The sequence below is a fragment of the Anomalospiza imberbis genome, chromosome 9 (assembly GCF_031753505.1).
Source record: "Anomalospiza imberbis isolate Cuckoo-Finch-1a 21T00152 chromosome 9, ASM3175350v1, whole genome shotgun sequence".
NCBI lineage: Eukaryota > Metazoa > Chordata > Aves > Passeriformes > Viduidae > Anomalospiza > Anomalospiza imberbis.
This window is the reverse complement of record NC_089689.1, coordinates 4012163-4030373: the sequence shown is the minus strand read 5'-3', so window position 1 is coordinate 4030373 and position 18211 is coordinate 4012163. Positions and strand designations below refer to the sequence as shown.

Genomic DNA, 18211 nt, shown 5'->3' with positions numbered 1-18211 from the left:
ACGATGTAAATGTTAAATGAACTTTGCAGTGAGGGTGGCAGGCCACTGGAACAGCTGCCCAGGGAAGGCGTGCAGTCTCCCTCTAAGGAGACATTCCAAACCCGTCTGGATGCGTTCCTGTGTCACCTGCTCCGCTGGGCTGGATAGTGTCCAGAGGCTCCTTCCAACCCAGACAATACTAGCATTCTGCAATCAGGCTGCCCAGGGAGGCGGCGGAGTCACCGTCCCTGCAGGTGTTTCGGGACGTGGCACCGAGTGCCCTTGCTCTGCCCGACGCGGTGGTGTCGCTCACGGCTCGGCGCCGCCGCTCTGTCGCAGCCCCGCCGATGCCGTGCGGGAGCGGGCGCGGAGCCCCGCGCCCCCAGCGCCGGCCGGGGGCGGCGGGGGCGGCGCTGAGGCGGCGCGTGCGCAGCCCGCGCGCGGCGCCGGGAGGAGGCGGGTCGGGGAGGGGGGGGGTCTCTCCGCGCATGCGCGGGTGGGGCGGGCGCCCCCCCCCACGCCGTGTGTGTGTGAGTGAGTGTGAGTGAGCGTGAGTGAGTGAGGGAGGGAGTGAGGGAGGAGTGGGGCAGTGTGGCCGCGGCCGCCCCGCGCCTGCGGAGCCGGGGGCGCGCAGGAACCCGCGCACACACCGCAGCCCCTCCGCCAGCACCTCCGAGCGGCCGCCCCGCCGTCATCCATCCCCCCTCTCGCAGGTGAGCTGCGCTGTCGCGGCGGGGAGGAGGAGGGAGGAGGAGGAGGAGGAGGAGGAGGAGGAGGGAGCCGGCGCCCGCCTCCGCGGGGCTCATTGTCCGGCTCCTCAGAGGAGGAGGAGGAGGAGAGAAGAAAGGAGGCTTCACCCCGGCTCGCACGCCGGGCCTTGCAGGGCTGCTGCCGGCCGGGGATTGGAGGCGCTCCGTCCCCTCCCAGATCCGGGGAGGGTCCCGGCCCCCCGGGGCTCCGCCGCCCACCTGCCGCCCTCTCCTCCTCCTCCTCCTCCTCGATCGGGGGTGGCAAGGAGCGGAGCCCCCTCTCCCCGGTGTGTACCCGGCGAGGCACCAGCCTGGCTGCGGGACGGAGGGTTGTGGGGCTCGGGGAGAGATGTTCGCCCCCCCGGTGCCTGCTTGCGGGGCTGAAGAGTGGGTTATAAGGTGGACAGCCCACCCCTGCTGTCTGTGGAGCCCTCGGGGACGGGGGTGTTGGTGCGTGGGGACGGGCAGAGCCGAGTCCGCGCGTGGGGCACCGCGGGGGCCGGAGGGCGGCCGGGGCGGAGCGGGGGCTGTGGCGAAGAGATACCGCTATCCATCGGTCCTGCCCGAGGGATGGGCCCGGCGACCGGGGCACGAGGGGCAGGGCAGCGCACAGGGATGGGAACACGAGGGGCAGGGCAGCGCACAGCGATGGGGACACGAGGGGCAGGGCAGCGCACAGGGATGGGAACACGAGGGGCAGGGCAGCGCACAGGGATGGGGACACGAGGGACAGGGCAGCGCACAGGGATGGGGACACGAGGGACAGGGCAGCGCACAGGGATGGGGACACGAGGGACAGGGCAGCGCACAGGGATGGGGACACGAGGGACAGGGCAGCGCACAGGGATGGGAACACGAGGGACAGGGCAGCGCACAGGGATGGGGACACGAGGGACAGGGCAGCGCACAGCGATGGGGACACGAGGGGCAGGGCAGCGCACAGCGATGGGGACACGAGGGACAGGGCAGCGCACAGGGATGGGGACACGAGGGACAGGACAGCGCACAGCGATGGGGACACGAGGGGCAGGGCAGCGCACAGGGATGGGGACACGAGGGACAGGGCAGCGCACAGGGATGGGGACACGAGGGACAGGGCAGCGCACAGGGATGGGGACACGAGGGACAGGGCAGCGCACAGGGATGGGGACACGAGGGACAGGGCAGCGCACAGCGATGGGGACACGAGGGACAGGGCAGCGCACAGGGATGGGGACACGAGGGACAGGGCAGCGCACAGGGATGGGGACACGAGGGACAGGGCAGCGCACAGGGATGGGGACACGAGGGACAGGGCAGCGCACAGGGATGGGGACACGAGGGGCAGGGCAGCGCACAGGGATGGGGACACGAGGGACAGGGCAGCGCACAGGGATGGGGACACGAGGGACAGGGCAGCGCACAGGGATGGGGACACGAGGGACAGGGCAGCGCACAGGGATGGGGACACGAGGGGCAGGGCAGCGCACAGGGATGGGGACACGAGGGACAGGGCAGCGCACAGGGATGGGGACACGAGGGACAGGGCAGCGCACAGGGATGGGGACACGAGGGGCAGCATGGGCAGTGGCTGTAAGCAGGGGATGAACACCACGTCGCTCCACTTTCGTGTAAAGCAGGTTAATTTCAGAGCACGTTACCTTCCACTAGATGGAAATCTGCTTTAGAGGATGGACAAATAGATGCTGTTTATTAGACATGAGGCATGTTTAGCATTATTTCTTTCCTGGCAGCATATGCTGGAAAGGCAGTTCGGTAGATACATTTCAGACCACGATGAGTGGTGATGACAGGTAATATTTTGGAGTAACTTGCCATGTGGGTTTAATAGCAGTTGCAGGCCTGGTGAAATTCCGTGGATGTGTATCTCTATTTGCAGGTTTCCTGTACTGATGCTATCGGAGAGATCCCTCTACTGAAAAAAGGTGCTTTTGCACAGGCCTTATTGCACCCCTCCTTCTGTGTCTCTGCTGAATTAAAGAGCTTTGCAATCACAGATAGCTAGAAGAGGCGGAGACTATTTCTTTTCAAATGGGATCGGTAGATAATCAGGCAATCAAATGTTTGCTAGGCCTACAGCTTTTTAAGTTTTCTCAGGATTGGAAAATATGGGATGCACAATGATTGTTTCCTGTTTTTCTCTTATCACTGCTTGCTTCTGCAGCTGACTTCATTTTAGTTGTACTATGGTGGTGTTTATTTCTAAACAAAATGGGTATAACATTCTGTTCATGCCAGCTGGTGGTTTGAGACCCTTTTTGGTATATAGACCTATTGCATGTTTTACTGGTTGTGCATAATTTTATTTAATGAACTTCAACTTGTCAGGTGTTCATTTTAAAACATTATTAACTCTCAACAGGGCATTAGAAATAATACATGGACCAAGCTTGAGAACTACTCATGCTTTTTTTTGTGTATTATTGTAAGATGTAGTATCTGGTAGCAGAGCCAAAGGATTTCCATAGACACCTCTGCATGAGCTGTACTGCCTTGGACCCTGCTTTTGGGAGCTGATATAATCCACATGCTTGCCAAAACAGCTGGACTGAGTTGGCACCATCAAGTGGCACAGCATAATGTTGTACAGAAGTTGATAATAGTGATTTTTTTTTCCAGCAATGTCGCTGATTACTCTGGAAAATATTTTACGTTTCTGGGCTACATAAGTAAATTCCTTTTATTTTTTTTTTAATTTCGATGGTAGGCTTTTTTTTTTTTTTTAATTTGAAGGAAATTCCTTGCAGAAGCAGAATTATTCCTGCTTTCCACAGCCTCCGCACATCCCTGCTCATGGGTTGTTGTCTGCAGTCCTGCTCAGAAGTTGGCTAAAGCTGGGTCACTGGAATTGAGAGGGTGCCCTCTGGTGACATCTGTATTTGGAGTTTGGGCTGCGTGTAAAAGAGCACTTCGGCTAGTCTGGAATTAAATATTCCTCCCAGCACAGCTGGGGGTGTGTTCTGCACTGAGATGCTGGTGTGGCTTGGCTGAGATGGGGGACAAGCACTTGTGAATTCATGTGGAGGATGTACAGCAGTCCCTTGGTGTCTGAGAGCCCCCTTGTGAAATATTCTACCTTGTAATTTATTTTGCTGCATTTTGATATGAAATGTTTAACTCAGTCCAGTGGAGACAACACTCCCCCCCCCCCCCCTCAAGAAAACTCCCTTTATGAGGTTATCCTGTTTACTCAGCAGTGGGTTTTGTTTGGGTTTTGGGGATTTTTTCCTGTAGAAATGTGGGGGTTTTCCTGCAGAATTTTGGAGAGGTCTTTTCCTTTTTACACTTCTGTCTTGCCTTGTTAGTGTAGATTAAAAATGCCAGTGTTTAGATGTTTTTTTGATCCTTATGCTGCTCAGCACTAAGGAACAAGAATGAAGATACAGAGCTACCTTTAACTTCAACCACTTGTGTAAACTTTGATTTTTGAAATTGACTGTGATTTTTTGAAACTTTAATATTTGAAATTGACTGAAATTGACAAAATTAGATTTGTACAGAAGAGTAATGCTGTCATAGTGTGCTAATGTTCTGCTTGATGTGTTTGAATATTAAAAGATTTGAATTGACAAGCCACACCTCCATCTTAATCAGTTTGTTCCACTATTTTTTTTTTTTTTGCATTGAGATTAGGGGTTAATATTTTCCTTTAATATTTGCTTGAAGCTGAGTCATTTGAGCTCCTCCTTTCATTCAATAACTAAAGCTGAGTTGAAAATATCCTTTAGGGGTGGAGAGTAATTGGTTGCATTTTTTCAAAGTATAAGCCACCAAAGGCATGATATAGTTCTCTTCTAAGTATTGGTTTACAGTTCTTGTTAGAAAACAGACTTAGAAATGTATTTTCAAAATAATGAAAGATTTCTGTTAAAAATCTTTGCATTAAATACCTGGAACTGCTGTGGTAGGAATCATCTTTTAATATAAGTGTATGTGTCATAGTTACTGCACGAACAGAAGCTTTGTGGGCTTCATGTTTGGTCTGTTTATGAATTAATCACCTTAAAAGACTGCTGAAGTTAGTGTGTCTTAATGTTGCAGTTGGGCGATTTAAGTAGATTCTCTTTGTGCTCAGTCCCCTGGAATGTGTGGATGTGTGACTGCAGCTCTTTTTGCTTTACAGAGATCCTTGTAGGATTCTAGGGAGAATGGCTTTGGAAGTCCTAGCTGTGGGCAAGCTGGTCCTGGGCTTCTGCCCGGCAGGATGGGGCCATCCGAGATGGGAGCTGGAGCAAGGCAGGGTGAAGTGTGGAAGGGCTCCCAGTGCTGGCTGTGCAGTCAGGAGAAGCTGGGGAGCAGGGAGAGGGTGGCCCAAAGCCCTAAACAGGGAGGGTGTATCATACATTGTGGTGTGTTGTGAACACTGGAGCTGCTGGCTGTGACTCAGGAGTTAGAATGGCATAAATGATGGGCATTGAAGTGGCTTGTGGCAAAGTGGGGCTGTTCCCAGTCTGTGTTTCAGTTTATAGGAGAGTTTGTCTCAAAAGGGACCTGTTTGGTAAATCTTATAGTACAGCATATAAAACACTGGGAAGTCTGGTGAGTCACCATAAAGTATTTTAAAATGCAATGTTACTGACCTGCATATAAGGTTAATCTTTACTCTCTTGGACTCACTGCTCTGAGGTGTGCTGCTCTAGTACACTCTCAGCTGGTGTTTTCAAAACTCCCCAGGGGCTTCCAGATGGGTTGTAGACTGTCATATGGCACAGGTGGTGTCTTCCTTGAACCCACGGAGATCCCCTGAGTTTTCTAACAGAGTGCTTCCTCCCCCAGCCTTATTGTCACTGTAACTTTTTACATGTCAGTAACTCAGCACAAACAACAGCTGGATGGCAAGGTGTACTTTTCCATAAGGATAGGATTCCCTTTCTCTTCCCCTGGCTTTGTTGTCCTACAGTTCTGACTTAGAAGAATGACAGTAAAATTGGGAAAAGAAGCAGCTGTGTACCTTGCAGGGCCTGGAGGCTTTGCCCTTATTTCTATCGGTCTGCACTGTTTAGGTGTGTTTTGGCTCTTTGTATAAACTGCATCAACAAGTCAAAGTTTCCTGCCCCAGAAACTCCCTGGCTGTGCTGCTGGCACTGAGAAGCTCTAGAGCTGCTTGGTCAGAATATCAAGAAACTCTCTTATCAGCCCCTCCTGAGCATCATATTTGTGTTTTAAAAACCTGTCTATTTCTCAGTGGTAAAGAGCAGCCTCCTTTGTTAAAAATTAAGCCTGTAACATGGCAGTTGATTTCGTGCCAGACTTGAGAGACCAATGTATCTATAGTCAAAGGGAAGCCTTTCCCTTTTCTGTTCTGCAGGCTGATGTTGCTTGTGGTCCCCTATGATAGGATAGATCTTGATTCAAACTCCTAAGAGTAGTTATTTATTCTGCTTCTTTGAGATGCAGGATTTGTGGCCTGTTCTCCATGCCTGTTTCAGAATTTCATTTGTATTTAAACATACACTTACATTCTGTAGGCAAGAGAAGCTTGGGATGGCGTGTGAACGTGTGCCTGCCCTATTTTCCCTGGTCTGTCTGAGGAGACTGTGAGTCTCTCCCATGTATTTCAAGTGTGACCACAACAGTTAATGTAGCTCAGTGCCTCATCAGTATGTAGTTGAGATTTGAACATGGATTAGAACAAGCTGGCTGAAGTTCAATCCAGATAAAATATACATGATGATGTGGATGTAATTATCAGCCTCCCTAATTGAAGGGCTGCATTTGCTGTTTGGTAGAAGCGTTAGTGCCCTCTGGTGACTCACGTTTATTACTTGTTCTTAGCAATCATATTGAAGCAGTAAAATCAGAATTTTTTAAGTCTTTAACTGGAAGACTGAGACCCCACCCCCTCAGCTGATTAGACCTGGGAAGTTTGACTGGAATTCATTTTTGCCCCTCCTCCCGTGGGTTTTAGCTAGTAATGTTCTTCCTAGTGCAAGTAAGGAATTGTAATAAGCCTGGGTCAGTTAAGGAGTTGAAACCTGCATGCCCAAGGCATAAGCAGAACTGCCAGCAAGGGAATTTGACTGTGGAGCTTGCTATGAGCTCCTCTGCCAAAAAGTGGTTGGCCCAATTTATTAATGTCTTGGAGCCCATGAATCTCTTGACTTACACTGCTTGTCCTGTGTGTCCACCAGCTGTCTGAGGGCTGAAGTGCTCAGAGAAGAAATGGGTAACAGGTTTTGCAGAGGAGAAGCTTGAGATACCCTGGATCTCATGCTGTACTTTCATTTTAAAGGGATTTGGATGCAGAATGTGTTGCAGAAGGCTTTTCTGGCTTTGGAGCTGCCTCAGTGGCACTTAGGCTTTGGGATAGGTATGTGTCACCTCTTTTCCTCTTTAATGGAGCTGTGCTATTGGCAGCAATCTGAAGTGACCTAGGTCTGGCTGTCCATGCTCTGACCATTGCTGTAGTAGTGTGGCATTAAAATTTGCTTGATTTGTGCCTCCCTCATTATTCATTGAGGGGTAGCTTGGAGACTGTGTAATCTGCTCTCATTGAAATGGGCTCAGATTGATCGTGCTGGGGAAGAAGGATATTGATCTTTTTCAGAAGTTGAAGGTGTATTTCTTAGATAATAGTGGCTAGATAAAACTGGCAGAGATCCTGAAAAAAGTGATCTTAATGCAGTTTGTAAATTGGATTGCTTTTATCACGTTATTAATGTGCCCAGGGTTTGGGATAATTGTCTAGACTCTAGTATTATATTTTCATTTAGATTTAGAATTAGTGGTATAATGTCACAGAGTGACTGGACTCAGACTAATAAGTGAATAAGCAGGACTAATACGAAACACATTTTCTGCTGTGGTACATAATTTTCAGATTAATGTGTAGGCAGGCAGAAGCCTCCAGTGAAAAACTGAAAGTCTCATCTCAAAATACTGCTTTTCTTTATTAGCTTCATATATGAATTTGTCTAAGGAGGTGTGTAAGCACAGGTAGACTTGTGAGTTCTGTGTAAAACTCAAATCTATAAACTCTGTGAATGGTTGTTTCTAGTCCACTTGTTTTATTGCCAGGTTGTTTGTGTAATCTTCTAATTGCTCTGAATTTCTGTTGCTTGGTTGGTAACTTTGGGGTCAGGGTCCTCCACAGCTGTAACTAATCTAAGTTGGTTTGTAATTGAATTAGGTTGTGACCCCATGTGCAGTGAGGCAGCTTATTTATTGACTGCTCACTTCTCACCCTGTATTGGCAGAAATAGAGAGATAATGCAGCAGAGAGAGCTGCATCCGGGAACTTACCCAGCTAAGAAATTAAGCTATCCCCCCAACCCTTGCCTTGCTTTTCAGTTTGGTAGTTCCCCCAAACTGTTCATTTCAGCTATACAAAATCTTGGGCTAATGTTGTGGCAGAGAAAGGAACATGAAAAAGCATTAGTGCTGGAGGTGACAGGCAAGTATAAAATCAAGTTCCCATAAACCAGCTGAAATCAAAAGTGGATCAAATGACAGTTGTTTATTAGCTGAGCTTGTGGAGTGGTTATCTTGAATCCCTAGCTGGGTGTGCAAGTCTGGATGCTTGGAATAAAGTTGAAAGATTTTTCAGATTTTATGCAGAAAAACTTGAGGCACTTTAGGGTCCTTGTGGCACTTCTGAAAATCCCTTTTGCATAGAGCTAAACTCTACCATTGTTGCATCTTTTACAGTAGGCTGTTGAAGTGAGTTGGCAGTGATGATGGTGTTGGTAGAAACTTCGTAATATAGCTGATCATGTCCAGAAGTCTGTCAAGAATTTTGGGGATTCCACAAGCATCTGCAGTTAGCAGATGTGAGGTGTTAGAATGCTGGTAGCATTGCATAGTGTCCTACATGTTCATTGTGGATTTCAAAATGCACATAAATTCTAAGTGTCAGATCAGTAAAAGATAAAAAGGTCCAAAGATTGAAGCTGCTCACTTTCCCATTACTGCATCACTGTTTTGTGCTGTCACTAATTAGTAACTTCAGTATTATGAAGTGTATTGATAAAGCACATGGTTATGTGGATGACTCATAATTGTTGTACTTCCTCTCCCACTGTCATGTAATTAACTTTCCCTGTGTGGTTAAAGGGCACCTGAACAGTGCTGCTGTTGCTGGCAGGTCCAGGCCACTCTGCCAACAGCCACTTTTCCCATGTGCTTTATTGGTAAGTCTACCTGAGAAGGGGCAGCTATCTCGTGTATTTTTAGAATATTAGTCATGTACTTTTAGACTGACCAGTTTGTTTAGGCATTAGTCATCAGGCTTGTCTGGTAAGTACCTCTAAATAATTTTGATACAATTACTGATCAGACTTTTACAGAAATATGCCAACATATTGGCATATTGGAAAAGAGTAATGTGTAAGAGTAGATTCCATTGACTTCAGTCCTTCCATGCAGTTGAAGTGATTTGAAAGTATTTTCTGGAGCTCAGAGTGCAAAATTACTGAAGTATTAGCAAGATTTCTGCTTAGCTGCAGAAGCCCTCTGCAGAAACAGACCCTCTGCTTCTGAGAGACATGAGTGTGGTGGACAGTGAGCAGCCTGAAACTTGAGGCATTTTTTAGGGTGGGTAAAACCTGGCCCTTGCAGGTCTGCCTCAAGAGAAGATGAGGTTAAACATTACCTGGTTATAAGGCTTTATTATTATTACCTTTTATTATGTCATTCACTGATGGTGTCAAGTGTGTAGTTTCTTTTAGGAAACTGTTTCCTGTGTTTTTTATATAATTGCAAATGGTAGAAGTGTTTTTGCTACTTCGTGTTTGAAAAAGGCTTTGCTCATCACCCATTGCTGGTTGTTTGCTCTGCTGATGATACATAATTTCTTACAATCCTCCTTTGGGTATTTTTTCCCTCCTAGGCTGGGCCTATTCTGGATTTTTTTGGAACAGATTTTGCCAGGTAGCTCTTTGATAATAGATTTTGGTATTCATAGTGGTGTGCCTTGCTAAGTCTTTAATGGTGCTTTAAACAAGTACATATTGTGTTGCATTGGACAAAGGAAGGTAGCAGTACCAAATCTAATCACAGTGTGAAACTGTGATTCTTTTATTATCTTTCATGCCCTTGGGTACCTGTAGGTATGCTGGCAAAAGATGATTTTATTTGTGGAGGTTGTTCAGTTCTACTGCCAGTATCTATTAAAGTGGCCGAGTGTCCACCTGGAATAATTTTAAAGAAATTTGGAGAGGAAAATTATGTTAACCCAATTGTAGTCAGGAGATGAAACAAAAAGGCAAGCTTGGTAAGTTTTCACTGGAGATGGGTGCCAGAGGTACAGTGTTTTTTTATAAAGCTGAAGGCACATTAAAGCAATATGAAGCAAAAAAAGTACTTTTGAGTTACAGTATTTCTTTACCTTTGAGGAATGGCAGGTAAGCAGATGGAGTGCTCTAGGACTGCTTGTGAGCAGCTTCCTCTGTGCCTGCATGTAATGACTTGCCCTTGTACTTAATTAACTCGCTGGCTTTTTTTTTAAATGTGGAGAGGGTCTGTGTGATGACAGAACTTGAACTGTATTTCATGCTGTGACTTGCCTTTAATACTTCTGAAAAGTCAATCTTGACTCTTTTCTGAAGCTGTCTTGGTGGGAAGGCTTCTTCAGTTAGGACCAAGTTCATGTTTCAGATAAGGCAATTTAATTTATCTTCAAAGAGGTATTTCTATCAGTGTGTATAAGCTGGTATTCAGGGACATGGGTTTGTTAAGAAGAGAGGTCTAAAACTGTTCAAGACCAGCAGCTGGAACTGTTTTAATTTAATTCTGGTTTTGGTCATGAATGCCATATGACTGGGAGGGAGAGGGGAAAGAAATGGCTGTGTATGTGTTGTTGCACATTGCTATATTAATTTTTTGTATGTACAATGGAAAGTTTTAAAGTATTTAAGGTGACATTATGTCAGGGCTTATAGCAAAACTTAGTAAGCGTGTAAAACAGGTATGAACTTTTAAGCATGTTTAGACTAAAAGGAGTTGACAATATGCACTATTGATTTGAGGCTGATGTGGTTTTGTTGAAGAATAATTCTTGATCTGAATTGTATCACTTATAAGACAGTAAAGGCATTAATTGAAAGGACATTGTTGAGGTCAAAGTCTTTTATAGAGGGTAGGTTTGGAAGATGTGAAATCTGTTGTGCAGATTGTTGTGTACATTGATACAATTCGGGGGTGTGTTGTATTTGTGTTGCACTGTTAGACAGACATAGAAACCCAGTCGGCATCTGTTAAGTGATACTGCTGAAAAGGGAAGATGGCTCCTTGCATTATTTATCAGACAAACATAAGAGATGTCTTGCTAAGCTATTGCATCCACAGAACTTCTGTTAAATCCCTCATTTGTAAACAAAGGTGTATTGTAGCAGAGTTTAAACCTTTATTTCAGCTGTACCTGGGTGTTTTTTTTTAAGGTAGCTCTTATTTTCCTGAGTTAGGAAATTATTTTACTTACTTTTTCTTCATCTCTTTTTATGAAGTAATAATCTTAAATGGAAAACAGAATCAGGCAGTAATGGAGTTAAAGGACATGGACAGAGGTGAGATCTCTCCAGGGACCAGGGAAAGACAGGTTTCCCTTGCTGCCTTGGGATTTTCCAGAGTTCTGTGCTGCTTTCAGGTGTCGGATTTCTGTGTCTGGTACTGAATGTGTGCATATCTTCTTGATTTTACTTGAAGTGAGAGAGGGAAGATGAGGAGAAGTGATGGACTTCAGCAACTGAAGTTTTTGTTGCTTGTCTCTTTCTCTGGTGTCCTCTTTCCCTATTACGTTCCAGCCTGTTAATGGAATCGGATATCTTTTCTCCCCAGGGTAATGGGGTGTGTTTCCATGATCTTATCATTAGACTTGCTGATCACTGTTTCTTTGCTGCTTTTTTTGTATTTCTGATTCTCAAGTTGGTAGAAGTGCTTTGCTTATGGGAAAAAAAATTGCTGTCCTTTGGAATTCATAATCAGCATCTTCTCTGATGATGAGGAGGCTGATGATTTTTAATGTAACTAAACTTAAAATCAGAAAACGTATCATGGAGGAGGTAAAGGAGTCTTGCCTAGGTTGGAGATGCCACTGGGGAATTGTGTTCTCTTTTGGGAATGGGGCTTTTGGGGCAGGGTTGAGCTTTTGCTTGGGTCCCAGGGTGAGCTGATGTTGAATTGGCTTCATTTGTCAGTGAGGGGGCTGGTTTCTGCAGCAGTCTCTGGTAGAGCAGCCCTGCTGTCTGATGTTTGCCAGCTCTGTCAGATTAATGGTGTTTAGTAGCCACACACTATTCTCCTGGAAAACCCTGCTCTGTTGTTTGTGAGCAAACTAGATTCTTCTGTCAGAAAGAGCCTATAAATCCCTATATGAGTATTGCATTTAAATTAGTAGTTGTGATGCCTGTTTTTGCTTAGGTAGTTTTTGTTGGCTGCCTCGGAGGTAGTGAAAGATAAATTTGTATAGGTCATTAAAATAGTTTTGCTTTTAAGTGATAAAGCTGTTTCAAAAGTATCACCTGCCAAAACACACTAACCATGTTGTGGCTGGTGACTTCAGGGTATTTCAACAGTAAGGTACTAATACCCTATTTATGATGTGGCTGGTTCTCTTTTATGTTTAAATAACAGCAGGACCAGCATGAACCTCCCCTACTTGGCAAGCTGAACGTGAAACTGAAAGATTAAAGTGTTTTTAAAGGGCAGCCAAGGTATTGACTTTTTCAGCCATTCTTTCAGCAGGTAAGAGGCAACTTGCTTCCTGCTAGTATAGAATGGGAAAATGCATTGCTAATTTGTGTTTTGCTTTGGTTTTTTAGTTTGATGATATGGATGATCTTGACTTTGAGATAATATTGAAAGCTCTTAATTAGTTTAGTTTATACATACAAACACATATTTAATTGGGTACCCTGTTGAGCTCTCCCAGCTGAGTTTGTTTCCCAGCACAGCTTTCTCTTCGCTGGGGCTTTTTTGTTGCTCAGGCAAGGCTGCTCCCTCTTTCATGTGCAGCATCCACTCATCCTTCTAATGTTGACAGATTTCCTTGTACCTCCAGAACAAGGACAGTTTAATGACAAAGCAGTATCAAATCCTTGTCCAAACTGTAACTTGGGCTACTAATTCCAAATACTTTTGCTCAGACCCTTTCAGTTCTCTGTGTTAGTCATGGGCATTTCTTTCATGTTTTTTGCTCCTATTCAAGGTGAATCTTGCATGAGAGCAAAAATGCTTGTCTTAGCTAAGCTACATGTTTATGTGACTGGATTTTTGGTTTAAGGCAGCAAGACAGGGCATGGCAGGGGCTCACAAAAGTATTGTATTTTCATTTAGATGAGGTGAAGAATTAGCTTCCATTGGTTTGTCCAGAATGACCAGTGTCTGTTGCTTTAGAAAAAGCCAGTGTTTTTGGTTATTCTGGACCAAAAGATGCCCTCTCTGCAGAAGGGGGGAAAAATGTGCAAAATTTTAGGACAGAATTCCTGCAGGATTCCTGCCAGAAGTTATCAGGGTACAGGAATCCTTACCTGGTAGATGTCTTAGGATCTGAGGATCTTTGCTTTAATTCTCCTAATTGTGGTTTCCCTGAGCTCTGTGCTGCTTTATTGCTGTGATGGTTTTGGTGAGCCTGGAAAGGAAAACAAAGCATTTTCCAAATGTTTTGCTAAGATCAGAGATTTTGGTTGTTAGTATTAGTGAAGTAGCAGATAGGGGATTCTTTTGGAAGGTTCTAATCTGTAAGCTTTTTAAAGATAAAGTTACCATCACCTCGTGGTCCCATGACAATGGGTTTTATATCCCTACTTGTGGTAGCTTGCCCTGTCATGCCATGCACTTTCTTCTATTATAGCATTCTAGGTTTACTTTTTAGCAGTTAAAAGATTAACAAAATGTTGAATATAATTCTCTTTTTAGTTAAATGAAATGTTAAATGGCATGGTTTCCTTAAAAGGGAAGTGTTACCAGCTGTAAACCAGTAGTTTACATTCAAAACACCATTTTCCTTCAAATCCATCACAACTGCATTGTGTACACAATACCCCTGTCATTGCTCTTGGACCCAAGTTTCCAGCTTGCACATATCTGCACTTAAATCAATCTTTAATGTCTGCTTTCATTGCTTTGGCAGAAATGGACACAGCTGTGTTTCATAAGCTTAAGGATTTGTTTGAGTGATAATTATCCAGTCATCCACTGAATAGCTCAAATATCCAAGTAGCTGGGTAGGATATCACTTGTGAACATACTGTACTGAATTCATAGTGCTGGAATAATCTTAAAAATCCTTCTTGACAGTCTGTATCGAAGGCATGTCATTAATCTCACCCCTGCAGTGTCTTTCTCTTGGTTTTGTAACAAGAATTTAAGGCTTGCTTTTACTGCCCTTAGAGGTATACAAATGATTTTGTATAGCTGGTTCTTACTCTTTGCCAGCTGTGCTCTTCAAATTAATGCTTGTGCTGCTACATCTGTGTCTTTTTGATGTCTTCTGGAAAGCATTGTATTCTACATCAGTTACACAAGTTCTGTATTTATTTATGTCATTCCATCTTCAGGGCAGATCCTTTCATCAATAATGTAGATAGATGGCTTAGAAGTGGCTCCAGCAGGGCTCTCATTTATACTGCCCATTTACCTGAAATCACATTGAGATTTTTCTGGTGACTGGACTGCTGTTGTTAGTGAACAAACAATAAATGGGTTTACCAGAATTTCAGGCCTTCAAATAAATTCCTGTCTACCTTGAGTGTCTGAAGAGACTCCATTGCCCTGTGGTCTACTATAAGTTTCTATTTTGATAACAAGAAAAAAAGTCTGATACCATCTTAAAAATACACTGTTCTCCTTCATGAAAACATTCACTCTGAATTATTTCAGTTGAAGCAAACATATTATTGGTCATCAGTTTCAGGCACTTTGAGTGGGTCACTGATAAAGGGTCAGGCCATCTGACTGTTGGAGTCCTGTATTTGAATTAACTTGGTTTCTAGGTTTCTATGGAACTTGGTTTCTGTCATGTTTTAAGGCAGATGCTTTGGTCACCGGTTGCTGACTGATCTTGGGTAGAGAAAGGTATTTAACATTAAATGATGGGTATTTGGGTCTTTATCTGTTCTCTCCTGAGTTGGCTGATTTACTGAGGCCCTTCCAAAGGGGGGTAGAAATATGGAAAAGAGGTGAATGGGATGCTCAGATTGATTAGAAACTGGTTTGTGTGTTGTTTGCTTGTTGAAGTTGTCTACCCTGGGCTTGACACACTTCCATAAATGAATGCAGCGATGGTGACACAGCCAGAAGATCCAGCTCTCTTCCCCAAATGTCTGTTGTAGTTTCCCCCAGTTGTCATCATACCAAACAGGCAATTCATAGGCTGATAGATTTTTTCCTGTTAGCACCATTTCTATAGCAACGGTGCATATCGATGCATGCTGTTCAGAAAAGAATAATTATAGAGAGCATTGCTGAAATGTTGCTATCCCAGGTTTTACTGATAAAGGCTGTACTCATCTCTCTGAAAGCTGAATTTCAAACCAGACTATGATATTGTGTGTCCTCTTTGAGAAAGGTCCTTAGTGTTTATTTGAGGCTTAATAAGGAAATACAGTAAAATATTCTCTCAACAGTATTTTCTTCTGAGTGAAAAAATCAGGTGTTCAACAGGGGAGGAGTTTTGACTTCTTTTCCTTAAATGTTAATTTTTTTTGCCTTACTGTACAAAGCAAGGGTGCAGCCAAGGCTGGTGGAGGTACCAAGTCCTTAATTCTGTGGGTTTGGAGGCTGTTACTCAGCAACAGTTGGGACTTTCTTATTTCTCTCTTGTTAAAAATCTGTCCTAGGACGGTTTGGTTTGGCTGTTTGCAATTTTGACTTGTAGCACTTAATGCCTCCAGGAGTAGGCATGGAAATTTGAGTTTTCTTTATATCCCTGTGTGATGTGTAGGTTTACACAGGAAATTCAGTGTAGATCCTCAGGCTTATTTTTTTGTCAGTTTTTATCTTACATGTGCTTTTGGCATGTGAGGCTGGTGATTTCTAGTGTCAGAGTTCCTGTAGTCTGTTTGCAGTAACAAAACTCAGGCTATCAGTTGTCATTCCTGTCTCAGAACTTAGACGTGTGCCATTGCACATAAAATTATATTTAAGTATTTTTCCCGAATCTTTTTCCTGTGAAGCACTTTCTGTTCTGAGAGAAGGCATGCTACCTGCATGGATCCATTTGCAGATCATTACAATTATTTTCTTCAAGTCTGCCTTCTGCTGAAATTTTTTGTGCTGCCTGATTGAAAATAATAATAAAAAAGCTAGGAATATAGAAGGCAGTTCTAGAGACTTTTCACTGTAAGATGTGATATTTTTGCTGATGCACAGTCTTAATAATTCTTCCCTATTCATGTGTTGCTTGTATTATCCTCAAACAAAGCAAATCTGGATCTAACTACTTCTGAAAAGAGTTTTTGGATCCTGAAGTCCATGTTAGCAGCATTCAGTGCTCCACTGTTGCATGCTCTTAACTATGGTTTCCCTGTTCAGAATGGTGTCCACAGATGTGTTGTTCTTTTATTAATTCCACTGATTTTGTACCTGCACTTTTTAGCCAGAGCAGCACTTTGCAAACTGAGCATCAGTTAATCAAGGGGACATTAATCATTTACTGCTCCTCTTGTTTGCAAACAAAACGGACAACTGTATGGCTAAGTGGTGGAGGTCTTGAAAATCCAATTGGGGAAAGATTATAATCATATAGAACTGCCTAATTAATTAAAAATATTTGTTTCTAGTTTAAATCCTATTTATTTTCTTTGTAATATTTTAACTTCTTATTCTTAAAAATAATTATTTCCTTCAGAAATGTCTCTAGGTTATGGTTTCTCCTGTTGTGTCTTTGGGGCAAGGAGGGATTCTCCTGTGGTTCCTTACTGAGCAAACCTGGATTTCTTCTTCAGGATGAAAACAAATTTTGCTCAAAGAGGTTAAACTTTGGGCTGGCTTTAGTTGTGGGAGGGAGATGAGGAAGGTAGAACCTTATACTTTTGATGCATTTTCTGTGCTAAAAGAGTTCCTACTGCTTGCTCTTTTGGCATATGGGAGGGAAACCAAACTATGTCTCATAAATTCAGAGTTTCATTCTTCTGGTAGCAATTGCAAAGTAACAGACAGATCCAAAGGAATAAAGCTTTGTTCTATGCACTTTTCTGAAAAACTACAAACAGAGGCTTCTTGGTGATCTCTGAAGGAAGAAGCACCAGGGACCTGATGATTTGTAAGCAGTTTGTGAGCAGAAAGTTCTTCAGGTTTTGTGCAGTTACTGTTTTAATGTGCCTACATTTTGTCTTTTAACACTCAGACACTGCTGGAGAGGCCTTTTGGTAGCAGAAAGCCAACCTCTCACAACCTCAGGCTAAACCTAAATAGCTTGTACACGTGTTCACATTTTTGGCTTACTCCATTTGTTGCCTGCAATGATCCTTTTCCTTCTGCTTGATTCGTGCCTTTGTGAGGGCCTGGATCTGCCACTGCTTGCAGCTGTGTACCAGTTCTCATACTCAAATTTGTTGCCTTCTGCTAGAATATCTCCCATTTAAGTCTTGGCCCTGAGTTGATCCACTGAGGAAAGCTGCTTTTGAGTGGTGGAAGTCAGAGCGGTAAGGATCTCCTTCCTATTTGTGTGTAACTAACCTGGAAAAATTTCCATTTTTAGCTGAACCTCTTGATTGTTGTTGCAAGCTGATGAAAGACTGAGGTAATGGTATGAATTTTGTAATAGGATTTGTTAAATTAGTAACTTTTGCCCGGGAGAAGGATATTCTGGCTTTCAGTTTTGGTTTTTCTTTCTTTATCTCATCCTAGGACATGGGAGCTACAAGTTGTACCAGTTCTTGAGATTAAAAAGAGAGCGTGAGTGCTGAAGAACCACGGAAAAGAGGCCTAGATAGCTGAAAACCAAGATATGAATGAGACAGAGCCTTGCTGTTATCTCTCTCTTTCTTTATTTCTCCCCCGGCCTCCTTTCATTCCCAAAGATGGGGAATGAGGTGCATAAAAGCACAATAGGATTTATTCAGAACAAATTATAGTGAAAGTGCTCTCTGAATAGTGTCTTCTTAAAGAATAACAATTTTACCTAATTGACAGGTAATGCCTTTTCTAAGGTAGAAAGAGAATCTAAATTTAAATGAACACATTCAAATGAAGCTTCTTTTTTATTTTGAACTTCAGTGTCAAACCTAATGAAAGAATTTTTTTGTTCCCTTTGCTATTCCGTGGATTTGAATTTCATCTGTCTTGGAGCTTAACCAGCTGATACTGCTGTGACTGTTGTGCAACAGATGCTTGGGGAAAGAATGTATGTGTGACAGAAGTGAGCTGTGTGAGCACAGAAGTGCTTTGAGTTTCCAGCAGGAGTCTGTGTCACTGGGTCAGCTGTGCAGCTCCTGCAGCACCGAGTGGCACTGTTCCCATCAGGAAGGAGTCCAGCATGAACTTAAGCAGCTGTGAGATATTTGCTGTTAGTGGTGGTGTCTGAAAACTATTCAAGAACCTAATTG

General features: G+C 44.0%; 1 protein-coding gene across 6 annotated transcripts in view; it reads left to right on the top strand.

Annotated features, from left to right (window-relative positions):
• The first annotated feature begins 201 nt into the window (after positions 1-201).
• RALGPS2 (Ral GEF with PH domain and SH3 binding motif 2) overlaps positions 202-18211 on the top strand; it is a 115988-nt gene continuing 97978 nt past the window's right edge. Inside the window, exon 1 of one of the 6 annotated variants that reach the window (XM_068199426.1) lies at positions 202-233. The gene's annotated coding sequence lies outside the window, so the exon portion shown is untranslated. Of the gene's footprint in view, positions 234-566; positions 693-1016; positions 1128-2601; positions 2739-8705; positions 8858-18211 lie in introns of those variants that run through there. The other 5 variants (XM_068199424.1, XM_068199429.1, XM_068199427.1 and 2 more) reach the window with 5 other exon arrangements.